This window comes from Canis lupus, chromosome 6, assembly GCF_003254725.2.
Source record: "Canis lupus dingo isolate Sandy chromosome 6, ASM325472v2, whole genome shotgun sequence".
NCBI classification, from domain to species: domain Eukaryota; kingdom Metazoa; phylum Chordata; class Mammalia; order Carnivora; family Canidae; genus Canis; species Canis lupus.
In genome coordinates this window covers 74823259-74837590 of record NC_064248.1, presented here as the reverse complement: position 1 = coordinate 74837590, position 14332 = coordinate 74823259, and the positions used below count along the sequence as shown (strand labels likewise).

Below are 14332 nucleotides of genomic sequence, written 5' to 3'. Positions count from 1 at the left end.
AATAAATGAGTGGATGAATTCCCAGTTAGATGTTTTTCAGACCCATCTGAGCAATGGACATGTGGCAGTTATCCATGCACTTAAGCATGATTTGCTAAAACACACCCCATTGTCCCTAATCTTCTCTGTGTAGCTTGCCTAGGAGGAGAAAGGAAGGGAGAAAGAGTTTGCAAAACCCATGAGAGAAGAGGACTGTTTAAGGAACCAAATACAAGATGCCACGGATTTGGGGTTCCTACCTCCAACCTTCTGAGAAACATGAACCTTCATCAGATCCATGGACAGACGAGTATTTAATCCTTATATTTTATACCAAGAGCACCCCGAGTTTTACCCCTATTCAAACCACAGGGAAAGAAATCCATCAAGCATCCATGTTTAATGTTTCAAGCCATGCATTGAGATTTTTTTCTCAGGTTTGGCTCGGAAACAGCTAAGTGTTGCTCCTATTTGTACTCTGCTATCTTGAGGAGAATCTGGAAGTCTCCAATCCCATAGGCAGGCTTGACTAATCAGAATGACTAATCAGAAACCTTAGGAGAAAGGTTCCACTGTGTGAGATATCATAAAATCTCAATATTGGATGGGATTTTAAGGTAATCCAGGCTTGGAGAGTTCAAGAACTAGTAAAATTTCAAAAAGCAAATCAAAATAAAAATAAAAACAGATAACTGACCTAGGATGGCTACATTGATTCCTGTAGGGCCGCCATAACAAATCAGCACCAACTAGGAGGCTTAGGTAACAGAAATCTATTGTCTTGAGGTTTTGGAGGCTAGAAACAGAGACCAAGACGTGCCCATATTTGGTTCCTTCTGAGGGCTGTGCAGGGAAATCTGTTCCATGCCCCTCCCCTCTCTTCCGGTGGTTTGCTGGCCTTCTTTGACATTCCCTGGCTTGTAGCTGGCATCCTCCCAGGATCTTTACTTCACCTTTCCTTTGTATGCCTCTGTCTCTGTGTCCCAATTTCCCCTTTTCATAAGGACACAGTCATACTGGATTAGGGCCCACCCTGATGCCTTCATCTTAACTTGATCATCTGCAAAGACCCTGTTTCTAAGTAAGGACACGTTCACAGGTCCCGGGAATTAAAATCTCAACATCCTTTAGGGGATGAAATTCAACCCCTGACCATGACAAACTTGTAGTTTAATTAAAGAATTAAAAAAAAAAAAAACACCAAAAACAAAACCCTGCAGTCTATTATCTTCATCTTTTCAAATAGAAGACATTTTAACACCAAAACTTTTAGGAATGTTGTCATCTCACTACAAAGGGGAGTCTTTTCCTGGAAAAGCAAGCGCAGCCTTCTGCCAAGTAACCTGAGAGCGCAGACGGCGCGGCTCTCGCTTCCTAGTCGTGCTCTGCTTTACGGGCACTTGGTCACAGACCATAGGGATCTGCGGAAAGAGTCTCCTTGGCCCCTTCCTTGGTCTAGTGCAAGGGCTTGGGCGCTGCACGAAGGCCCTCTGTGAATGCAGCCAGAGTTCTGAGACTCTCATTCTCTTATAGGACGATGAATACAAGCAAAACAGGCCGTGAGGAGAATGCGGTGCCAACTGATGTCCCCGTACTGTGCCCACATTCTGTGGGACCCGGCTCCTTCCCTGGTCCCTGTGTTTTCTTCCTCACGTATGCTGCGAGCTGTTTCTGTGAAGCAAACTTGTTTTTGTGAAGTCTCACTGCAGGGACTGAACTCCATACTAAAGCATCTTTGCAGCATCTGGAATCCAAATTTCAGCTTTGCCTCTCCCAGCCTGGATTCAAAGTGATACTGACTCAGTCAGCCATTTGCTTGGATTTTTCATGAACGATTTTATAGTTGCGTGAAATGAGGAGTAACTGCTATTCAAGGGCAATGATTGATCATAAGCGACCACTTGAGTCCTGGAAGACGCGTCTTATTTAGGGATAGGGACCAGCTTGCTCAAACCTTTAGGACACTAAGCACCTAGTTAACCTTGGGTGGTCGGCCTCGCTATTCACGCCCAGCAACAGACTCACCTAGAAGGTACACATGGAGGGTGAGCTGTCAACTATCAAGTAGTTTTGAGAAAATAAAAAAAAAAAAGAATAGGTAAAGATCGTGGCCTATCTATTATTTGGTCACTTTTCCTTTTTGTCATTCCTTTGTCAGAATTCTGACCTCTCACTCTGGGGTTGTGGGAGTCTTCAGGGTGGAAATGTCAAGAGGGAACTTCCAGACTTCCTGGTCTCCATCTTCACTCAGCCAGCCTCTCAACACTTAGATTTTCCATTGCACAACTTCTGTTTGTTTGTTTGTTTTGCATTTATTGAAATGCTGAGCTATTTTGGATATCAGTGTGTGTCTGTATTTGATATTCCCTCCGTGAAAGATCATCTGGTCTTCAAAGGAAATACCATATCTCCGAGCTCCGAGTCCTAACCCCGTTGCTAAGAAGATAGACCGTCTTGGTTATATCAAGTAGATCTATTTGAACCTCCATTTCCTCATCGATACAAAAAGAGGACAGTGGGGAGATACCCTGATACGTGTGTATGTAGTGTGTCCTAGGCATCGCTGTCCTTTGCTGTCTCTGGAGGTGCCCAGTTGAGGCTTGTGGCCAGATTTACTCATGTGAGGGCTACTCAGTTATCAAAGCAGACGACCCTCACATCCCTGCTGGGCAACCTTGGTGGACACTGCTGAGTGAAGACTCAGGCGACCCTGACTGCTGCCTAACCTCATCCTCTTGTTTCTCTCTTCTCCCTTTCGGTTGCCATCGAGCCAGAAGCACTGCTCCAGAACGAGTAGACTCTTCTCCCCATCCTCCTCATCTTTACAGACACCATTCCATCTCCCCAGAGTACCCGTATGCTTCCTGCCCCCTTGACCAACCCTCACCTCCTCGGGGAAGCCTTCCCGACCACCAGTCTGCTATCAGAATCTGTGCAGCTGCTGGAGCTTTTTTTTTTTTTTAAGATTTATTTATTTATTTTTTCATGATAGAGAGAGAGAGAGAGAGGCAGAGACACAGGAGGAGGGAGAAGCAGGCCCCATGCTGGGAGCCCAACGAGGGACTCGATCCCGGGACCCAGGATCATGCCCTGGGCCAAAGGCAGGCACCAAACTTCTGAGCCACCCAGGGATCCCAGCTGCTGTAGCTTTTAAAACTATTTTCACCTCCGCATTCTAACTGTACCATGTAGAAGGATCGCACTAGAGTGGTTATGAGCATAGCGTCTTGTTTCAGACTGCCTCCGTGTGCAATCATCACCGTGCCACTAATTAGCCGTATGCCTTGGACAAATTATATTTCTGCACCTCAGGGTCCTCATCTGTTGAATGAGGATAATAATAGTACTTATCTCCTGGTACGTTTTTAAGGATTGATGAGTTAACGTACGAAACCACATAGAAGAGCGAACGTGTTATTGAGGTAACGCTATCCGCTAGTACCATCCCAGATTCCTGTTTCCCTTCAGGGTTCCAAAAAAAGGAAAGAACTAATTTGCTATAACATCAGAGTTGTAAAGTCTTATGATCTCCCTTTCTTTGCATCTCTGAATGTCTCCCCTTCCATCTCCCGCTTCACACCTCAGCATCCTCTCTCTCCTTGAATTGTCTGATACAATGATGTTCACCTGTTTTGGTGAACGTGATGCACCAAGAATCGGGCCATTCCTATGTAAGAGGAGAGGGAGGATTTGTGTTGGAAAGGTTAAAAGACCTAATATGTGTGACAATGCCCCAGGATGAATATGGCCTGGTGGGGTCATGTGGATCGTTCATGAAATGCTCACTCAATGCCTTGCCTGTCCTGTACCCAGCCCGTCCCACCAGCTCCTGAGGAGACAGTCCTTGCCTGCACGCTGTTCGCTGGTTAGTAGGGGATACGGACGACTCTACGTCGGTTGGGAGGTGATGTGATTGATCAGTTGTGATGAAGAAGAAAACCAGCTGCTGTGGGAACCCGCAGTGCATATAACTCCCCCCCATACTACGAGAAGGCTTCCTGAGGAAAGGGCGAGGCTCAGTCTCAAAGGCTGAATCGGGATCGGTCTTAGAAATAAGAAGTTCTCCTCCAGACTAAAGGATAATCACATGGGAGAAGACACAGGGGCCCAGGGCACTGCTGTGTTTTGGAACTACTGCAAGAGTTTCCGAGTGACTGCTGAGCGGGAAGAGATAAGCATAGACCAGATTATAAAGGGCTTTTATGCTTCTGCCTGGATTTTATCCTGCAGGCAATGGGAAGCGTCTCAAGAGTTAGGTAAAGAATTAACAGTGCCAGACCTGGGTTTATACTGGCTGTAGTGGGAATGATAAGTTGCCGGGCACTGCGGCTCCAAACAGGAGTTTGCAGGGTTATTGCAATAACCTCCATGAAACAAAAGCTTAAGGACCTGAACTAAGGGATGCAGATGAAAGGACCAGAGAAGGGACACCTGGGTGGCTCAGTGGGTTAGGTGTCCACCTTAGGCTCAGGTCATGATCCCAGGATCCTAGGATCAAGCCCCATGTCAGGCTCCCTGCTCAGCTGGTTCTTCCCCTGCCTGTGATCTCTTTCTCATTTTCTCTTTCAATTAAGCAAATAAGATCTAAAAAAAAAAAAAAAAAAAAAAAAAAGAAGGAAAGACCAGAGGGAAAAAAATAGTAAAACTAAATAACCTGGGAGAGAAATGACACAAAATTTATACCAATTGTTTTGGGGATGTAACTGTATGTCTTTCAGTGATTTGATGTTGGTCTCCTCAACATTTCAATAGACTTTCTAGATGCCATGACTGTAATGATAGGAATTTTGAGTATATCCAAGGTGATCTTTGAGCAGTTAGGACTTTGGAGGACACCTCACCCACATCTCTGTGGGCAACAGTCTTTCCCATGGGGGTGCACCCTTGGGTTACAAAAATAACCCAAAGCTGTCAATTTTATTCCTAATTTTCTTCGGCATGTTTCTTTAGATACAGAGCCTGTTGCAGATTAACTTTAATTTTATTTCTTACTTTGCAGACCTCTGTCCCTACTTCTCTGCTGGATCACTGCCAAACCCCAAGCTCCTATCATGCACAGTAGCTATTTCCTTCTCTGTGGCAAGCAGGCTGCTAGAGTTGAGGGGAGAAGGAGATGTTCTCTGCTATATATATAACATGGCTGATGTTGAAGTGCGCTGCTTTGTATCCTCATCCTGAGTGTCAGCCTCTTACACTGTGCAGGAGCCAATGACTGAGTGTCCACAGCTCTGAGCAATGCTAAGTGTAGATTGAATCACAAGAGACTCCTTCAGTTTGCTTTTATATCCTTTTGGCTGACAATTTTATTTTATTTTTTTTTAATTTTTATTTATTATTTATGATAGTCACACAGAGAGAGAGAGAGAGAGAGAGAGGCAGAGACATAGACAGAGGGAGAAGCAGGCTCCATGCACCGGGAGCCCGACGTGGGATTCGATCCCGGGTCTCCAGGATCGCGCCCTGGGCCAAAGGCAGGCGCTAAACCACTGCGCCACCCAGGGATCCCTGGCTTATAATTTTATATTGTAATTGTACATAAATGTAGACTGAGGGAGGAAAGAGATTCCGAACACATTGCATTAAGCATTTCTTTTAAGATCCTATTTGTTGTCCTGTCTGAGGTGAGACACAAAGTGTTCTGCATGCAGTCTGGTGCACACATTAACATGAGAATCACCAGGATGCCCGGGGGGCTCAGTGGTTTAACCTCTGCCTGCAGTTCAGGATGTGATCCTGGGATCCTGGGATCGAGTCCCACATCAGGCTCCTCACAGGGAGCTGCTTCTCCTGCTGCCTGTGTCTCTGCCTCTCTTTCTCTCTTTGTGTCTCTCACAAATAAATAAAATATTTTTTTAAAAAATGGGAATTGCCTTCCAGCCTATATTTCAATTTCAAGATAAGAGAGCAAGAGTGAGAGACACAGCACAGCCTGTAGGGGACCACTGCCATAAGGAATTTTGTGCACTCCATGAGGGGTGGCGAGCCTATCCTGGGAGGTGACTATAATACATGAATCAATTTATCTTGGATAAGCCTCTCTAAACCCAAGTGACAAAATGGTGATGTTCTGGACTTGAGTGTTTTGATACCTATTTGTTGCAAAACATATGTTGGGCCAGTGGGAGAAAACATAGAAGTAGCTTTGATGCAGTTAATGATATATACCAGGAATTATAGTCTAGTGAAGTTCAAACCAACTTTTCTTGGGAGAAACATTGACATATGGGATGAGACTGATGCCCAAGATTCTGGGGAAGGATTTACAGATAAAATTGAGGGAAAAGGGCCTAAAAGTTTCCTTGGCAATCCCCAGAGATCTCACCTTGAGCTTGGAGTTTAAGTGCTAGAATTGAAACTTGAAACACTGGCAGATGTTGATTTTTGGAGATGATAGCTTTGGAGTGTGGTAGCTTTCTATCTTGTTATTCAAATCCGCATAGACCTGAGTAGAGTTTAAATTCCCAAAGTAGGATTGGAGGAGCCATAGGACAATGAGTAGTCACCAGCATTGCTATCCTATGGAGGGATATCATGCAGAACAGGGATTGTGAAAGGCACTGGTTTTGACCAAGACTTTCATTCTAGATATTCTGGTAGTAAAAGACAGATTATTTCAAGTAGAAAATCACAAAATTGAACAGCTGTTATAGTAGGAAAGAGAAATCAGAGGTATCCATGGTCTATTGAAATTTTGCCAGTTCCCAAGACAGATATTTGCATTCATTGATTCATGGAACATTGTTTGACTATCTATTGTGTACCAGACACTGTGCTGGCAACATGACTAGTGGGCAACAGATGGTTTCTACCTCCACAGGATTTACAGTCCAAGAAATATGTGAGTCTAACTCCTATTCAAGTTAGGAGTATCTGAGAAGTGCTCACTTCAAAAGGAAAATCTTTAAACAGATCATGAAGCCGAGTGTGTACACACCACATGCAGCATTGGTAGTATTCAGGAAATGGGACAACATTCAATCATCTGTTTACTTTTTCCCAAACCTAATTTTGGATTTTGAATCTAAGACTGAAAAGGGATTTAGCCATAAAAAGGATGAGAAAAAATAAATAGAAAAACAAATATATTGAACTTCAAAAAGATAAAACCTAAGTCAAAGAGCAGAGCTGAGATCTGCGTAGAATGCAGACTCACAGCGTCTATCTGCCTTCCCCTCCCTCATACGAAGCGTTTACTGAAATAAGATGCTGTAAGAAATATCATTTATCAATGACAAGAAAGCTATAGACTCCATCAAAGAAAGATACTTCAATAGAAGAAACCCTAGAACATACTACAAAATTTAATCACCACAAAGTAAACTAACAAATGAGAAAAGCAGGAAAAGGGACACATACATCTATTTTACTAAAGAATAATAATGGTAATAACAAACCAAATAAAGAGAATAAGACGAATGTAGTGACATAATCTGCACCACTGAAAGGGAGATAAGACTCCAGGGCCTTATTCCAGGACCCCACATGGTCGTAGACTGAGGAACCTGAGAAAAGTGTTATCCAGCGTGCCCTGTGGTTCAGCACCTTGGTGAGAATCTGCTTGTGCCTGGTCAGGAGCCGCATGTAGTGAGCAGCACGAAGGACAATGAGTCACCCTCTGTATCCCGAAGACATAACAACAATGAGTTCAATCTACTGGGAAAGCAGGCAGGTGCTCAGCTCTAGAGGGAAAGTCCAACCTGTGGTAAATGCTAAAAGCAAAGTTGGGAAGCTAAGAAATCCAGCAAATTTGGAAAGAAAAGAAGGAGAAGGGTTTGTTTTTTGTTTTTTGTTTTGTTTTGTTTTGTTTTGTTTTATAATCAGCAGATTCTTCACAGGAGAAGACAATAGTGATAAGGTCCAGAAAGAGAGGGAAGGGAAGCAACAGTAACAGCCTACGTAAACGCACAGCGATAAGAAAGTATGGGAGATATTCAGGAAATGGCCGCAAGTTCTGTGCAGTTGTTTGGAGGATGAGCAGGAGTGACTTACGGAATGGAGATCTTATTTACCACATAAAAGATTGGGAATTTAAATTTTTTGGCAATCAGCAGTTAATGAATCAGAGAGTGGCCTATTTAGTTTAAGAGAAATACTTGTAGTGTCTATAGTGCTTTGAATGGTGGCTCCCAAAAAGACATGTTCAGGTCCTAATTCCTGAAACCTATGAATGTGACCTTATTTAGAAAAGGGTTCTTGGCATATGTCATGCAGTCAAGGATTTTGAGATGAGAAGATCATGCTGAATTATCTGGATGGGTCCTAAATCCAATGACGAATATTCTTAAAAAAGAAGGTAGAGGGGTAGCCACAGAGACAGACACAGAGGAGAGAAGGTGAGGGAAAGGCAGAGACTGGAGTGATGTGGCCACAAACCAAAGAACACCAAGGAATGCCGGCAGCCACTAGAAGCTGGAAGAGGATTCTCTCCTAAAACCTTCAGAGGGGGGTTGGCCTCACTGACACCTTAATTTCAGACTTCTAGGCTCCTGAACTGGAAGAGAATAATTTTCTATAGTTTTAAGCCCCTGGTTGTGGGAAACTAACACAACACTTCAAAACTAACCATTACAAGTGAAATAGTAACGACTTGCTTTAAGTATAGTGCCTTCAATATACAAACCTCTTTTCTACACATTATATTATTTTCATGGTAAAACGCTGAGGTGGTCCTATTATTTTCCCCATTTTATTGTTGAACCTGAGCTCCAGAGAAATAAATTCACAACCTTAAGGTGTCCAACATGCACCCTCAACTCTGTTTTTACTACTAACCTATGTGGCTTTAGTAATGAATCAGTCGTCACAGCCACCCCTCCTCCTCATCCCAACGTGGCTGGTAGCTCCAAATGGCATCTAAGTAGCTCTTGAAGTCCTGGGCTAGAGATTCAACCAAAGGAGGCAGGAAAGAGATGGAGGGATCCAAAAGGGACCAAGATTAGGAGGTTCTAAATAAGGATTAAAAACTGTAGGGTGGGGGATCCCTGGGTGGCGCAGCGGTTTGGCGCCTGCCTTTGGCCCAGGGCGCGATCCTGGAGACCCGGGATCGATTCCCACGTCAGGCTCCCGGTGCATGGAGCCTGCTTCTCCCTCTGCCTGTGTCTCTGCCTCTCTCTCTCTCTCTGTGACTATCATAAATAAATAAAAATTAAAAAAAAAACATATAAATTACTATTCTGCTTTCCACTAAATTTAAAAAAAAAAAAAACAGTAGGGTGGTCCTCTTCAAATTTTCGTGGGTTTCAGCTATGGACTCTGTTGTATTAAGATTTTTAAACTCCTTGAGTCCCTGTTTCCCATTCCAGAAAAATTCACATACGAATTTCTAACTGGATTGGTTTAAGGAGTAAACAAACTGTGTATTTAAAAAAAAAAAAAAAAACACTTTGCAAACTGTAAGGCCACAGCATAAATGTTAGGTAATTATGAGGCTGAAAACAGAATGGTGTACTGCTCTGGTTCAGACTCAATTGCTCATTAGTATCACTGGGGGAACTTTTAAAACTTGCTGATGCCTAGATTCTTCCCCAGAAGTACTAAATCAGGATCTCTCTGTGTGGGCCTCGGGCATCATTACTTTTTAAAATCATCTTAAATTATTCTTATATATGCTGCCAGTTTTGAGGACTCCTGCTGGGAAAAGATGAGCTCTGGGGTCAAACTTATCCAGGCATAAATTCTATATAATAACTTTATAAATCACTGCTTATAATTGTGTTATAAGTAAGTTGCTTAACCTCTCCAAATCTATGTTTTTTTCGGCCTTCAAACAGAAGAATACTTAGCTCTTAATGTTGCTTTAAGAATTGAATTAAATGTATGTACGAATGGGATAGTTGGTTCAGGTTACTTTGATTTCCCTCATCCCTTTCACACCAATAAAAGCAATGGAAAACTAAAAGGGAAGAGGAGAATAAGGGAGTTACACTTAGCACGTGATACATATTTCCAAAAATTAACCCCAAGTTGCATTTTCTCAATGTGAAGTGAAGTCATATAGAGATGTGGTTCTTGTGTTATAAATGCAGACGTCAGTATATGAAAACATCACCCAGAGCTGTTTCTTATAAAAGTAATAGGTTCCCAGAGGTTATAATAATTCACATTAACTGTGAAACCAAGTCTTTCTTCATTAATCAATGCCGTAGGAAGGTGCCAGCTATTTCCTGTGCTTAGCAAGTCGATTAGATTAGAGTCACAAGACAGCACTTTTATTGCCAAGGGCATTTATGGTCATTGAATGTTAGGTCACCTGTAAGAACCAAATGTCATCTGCTCACCAATAGTGGAGGTATTCAAAAATTAGTAGTGAGATGGGGTGATGGTCACAGCTTTTGCTGTTATTTTTATTTTAGTTTTGGAAAATCTCTGTACTGCAAGGCATCCTAGAGTCCAAACTGGCGTTTTTATCTTCTTCTCTCATCTGAAAGATGTTTCTTTTCTCTTAGACATGTACAGTTTCTGCACACGCTTAAAAAGCTCTAAAAAACTCTATATCAGGTACATAAACGGACACGCTGTAACCACCTTGAGAATACATGTCTTTGATTTATAATCATAGCTTAGATGAGAATATTTCAGCATATTGTGATTTACATCAGAAACTTGTTTATTAAGTAAACCAGACTCTATTGGTTTACTAAGTCTAACCCCAGCAGTAATAGGCATATCTAGAGCCCAGATTTTGGTTTCTAATTCTGTTTCCAATAAAAGAAACCAGGGGAGGAATGGCTAATTTTAGGACTATGGTAGGGAGTACCCAAGATAAGCTAGAGCATCTTGGAGTGCCCAAAAGTAAGGAAGTATAAGGAAGAAAACAAAGCACGCATTTATGGAGCTATGTTAAAAGGACACTGAGCCAACTAAAAGAGCTCACCGTGGCCAAGGAAGGAACATTTTAAAGAACAAAATAAAATCATATTGGATTATGATCCAAAGTATAAAATAAATACCCATGAGTCCATACTGACATAAATAAATGATTAAATAAATAAATGGAGAACAGACAAATCTCCCATATAGAAGAGTTCCAAATAATTTATGTAGACCCTTCATCCTCAAGGAGGTGGGGCACAAGTCCACATTCCTTCTTTATTTTTTTTTAAAGATTTTATTTACTTGAGAGGGAGAGCATGAGAGAGCGGGCAAGTGAGAGAAAGACAGCAAGTGAGTACAAGTAGGGAGAGCGGCAGAGGGAAAGGGAGAAGCAGACTCCTTGCTGAGCAGGCTCGGTCCCAGCACCCTGGGATCATGACCTGAGCCAAAGGCAGACACTTAACCGACTGGGCCACCCAGCTACCTCTCTGCATCCCTTCTTAACTGTGAGCCACACACAGTGACTTTGTCTCAAACAGTGCAGTATGAGCAGGGCCGGGGGTGGGGGGCAGGAGTGTATTGTCAAGGTTCTCCAGAGAAAGTGTAACCAACAGGGGATAATACACATATATTCAGCTGTTGGCAAGCTGGATAGCCAGGAAAGGTAAGCTGGAGGCCTAAGAACCAGGGAAGTCAATGGTGAAACTCTGAGGCCACAGGCCTGAGAACTGGGATTACAGGGTTGTATGGGGTAGAGGGCTGCTGGTTCAAGAAGAGAGAATTTGCCTTTCCTCCACCTTTTGTTCTATTTGGGTTCTCGGTGCATTAGATAATGCTCACCCACACTGGTGAGGGTAGATCTTCTTTCCTTGGCCTCTTGATTCAAATGCTGGTATCTTCCAGAAACACCCTCACAGACACACCAGAAATACCGTGTTATTGGCTATTTGGACATCCTTTAGCCCACTTAAATTGATATGTAGGGGAAAAAAATCACAAAGAGTAACTTTACATGGAAGAAGTCTGAAAAAAAACGACCTTGCCAGCTTATCGAGGTCAATTATCAGCAGTGATAATGTTGATAGTATGTGCTCTTGCTATTAACAATGGCAGTCTACCACTGTGGTCTTTTTCCTAGAAACCCATAATCTCTGCCCGGTCATGAGAAAAACATCGGGAAATTCCCAATACAAGAGACAGTCTACAAAATCCCTGATCCGGAACATCTGAGAAACTGTCATAGCAAAAAGGAGCTTAAGGAGACATGAGAACTAAATATAATATGATATGATATCCTGGGTGGGTGGGAACCTAGAATGAAAAAAGGGCATTTGATAAAAACTAAAGAAATCTGAATAAAGTATGGACTTCACTTAATTACAACAAATCAACACTGGTTCATTAATTGTAACAAATGAACCATATTATGATACTGTGATGTGTAAGAAATATATATTCGGTCACTCAGATGACCAGAATGTACGTCTCAGACGTATTTGATCTCTGTCCATAGTCCTGGCTCACGGCCCCGCAAACCCTTGGGATTTCCCGAGTGAGAAGAGCAATGGGGACATCTTTTGTTATAATATTTGATCTCTTGTCTGTAGTTCCTGAAAATGGGCAAAGCGTGTAAAAGGGATTGCCAATGGATTTCTCAGAGTGAAAGACATGTCCATGGTCTTCACGTGTGTGAAAGTAGATGTAACTTCACAATAAAGAAATACATGTGAACAATAAAATACCATTTTTAAAAACCTATCAGAATAGCAAAGTCCAACTATTTCATAATATACTGAGACGGTAAAGATGCATAAAAACAACGATCTTCCATTTTGTGGATGAGCAGGTAAAGCCAAGTGCCCTCTGGAGGAGATCTTAGTGACATTGTAGCAGAAGCAGATGGCGCCCGGTCTAGATCCCTGCGCTGCTGCGTTTCAGTGTATGTGGCCTGATTTCCTAAGGCCGTCAACGCCTACTGCAATGGGCTGGGATGCAGGGCACGCACTGGTTCGTGCAACATCCACAGTATATGACATAATAGGTGAAGGAGGATTACAAGGCCAGTAGGGTTGGCTGGTTGCTGTTAGTGTCATAGGTATACTGAGAAAAAAAAAAAAATATGGGCTCAACTGCCAATCAAGATACAATAAGGAAGCCAGAAGCCTTCAAAGAACCGTTTACCATTCAAAAGGCAGCTTTTGGTTCTACTGGACCTGTAGAAACTCTGCCTCATGGCTAGACATCACCTGCTTACTTGGCTGGAGCTCTCACCACAAGCTGGTTAGCGTCAGATCCTCCGAGTCATTAGGGCAGGCACGGCAGGAACTCCGCATACAGTGAATGGTACATTGTGACCAGGCATGAGCATGTCCAGAGGGACAGCTAAGGGATGTGACCTGGTGGCCCAGCCCCCCATATTACCTACTTTGTGAAACCAGTGTGTCTCCCTCAGGTCACACCCATGATTTCACAGAGTTCCCATAACCAGTCATCAGAGGATGATAAAACCCAGGGCTGGTTCACAGATGGGTTGGCTCAAGAATATAGCATACGAGTTAAAAATAGACTGCTTAAGCAACATAAGCCCACTCAGGCTGGTCATGAAAGGCAGCAGAGAGGGGAGATTCTCACCACCAAGGGTGGACCTTGAAGCAATACAAATGTTCACGCACTTGTGTGGGTGGCGTAAGTGGGGGCAGGTTCAACTGTGGCAGATGCTGCTGGTACTCTAACCATATTCTCCCTCCCTCGCCCTTCAGTTCATGCTGGCGGGGCTTCCAACGAGCAGCACCTGTGTTTCTTTCCTTCTCTGGGCAGTTAAATCCATGTTGCCTGCCTATGAAACAGGTCCGAAGCGTTGGGGAGTTAATCCCCCCAGGCAGCGGAAGAGAGAGAAGCAAGGTGGGGAGTGACTCTGAGGGGAGAAGCATTTCATACCTAAGGGTAGAGAGGATTCCCAGGACATCATGAAGTTCAACTCAGAATCACTGTTGGTCAATTTTGTTACCTTTTAAAATTATCTACAATCTCATTATTACCAAAACCCAAGGCAGAGCGGTGCTCTGTCCTCAGCTGCCACTGCTCCCAGGACCCTACAGTGGCCCTCGGCAGTGACTGACCTGAGAGACAGGAGTCAGGGTACCTATAACCCAGCTCCTTCACCCTCTGAATAAGGTAACTCTGAGGCCTGTGTCAGTACTAGCTCCTGGAGTTTCCTAGAGCCTCAGAAGGACTGAAGTCCAAATATTCAAAATATCGAACGACTTGTTGATACACACATTACTGGCTTCCTTCCCTGGCTCGTCCCCCCGCCCCCGTTGGGTTTTTCTTCACCAACTAAATAAACCATTTGTATCTGAGTCCTTGTCTCAGGGTCTACTGCTAAAGGAACCCGATCAAGATGGGGTTTTGTTAAACTTGTAAATGCACATGCCTTTTGCCCCAAGAATCCACTTGCAGGACTATATCCCAAAGATATACTCGCACATGTGCCCAGAGACATGTGCTCTTTATCCTCATAAACACCACTGAATGCTTACTA

General features: G+C 43.2%; 1 protein-coding gene across 4 annotated transcripts in view; it reads right to left on the bottom strand.

The window, feature by feature from the left end:
* PTGER3 (prostaglandin E receptor 3) overlaps nt 1–14332 on the bottom strand; it is a 223171-nt gene that overhangs the window by 81171 nt on the left and 127668 nt on the right. The window lies entirely within an intron of this gene.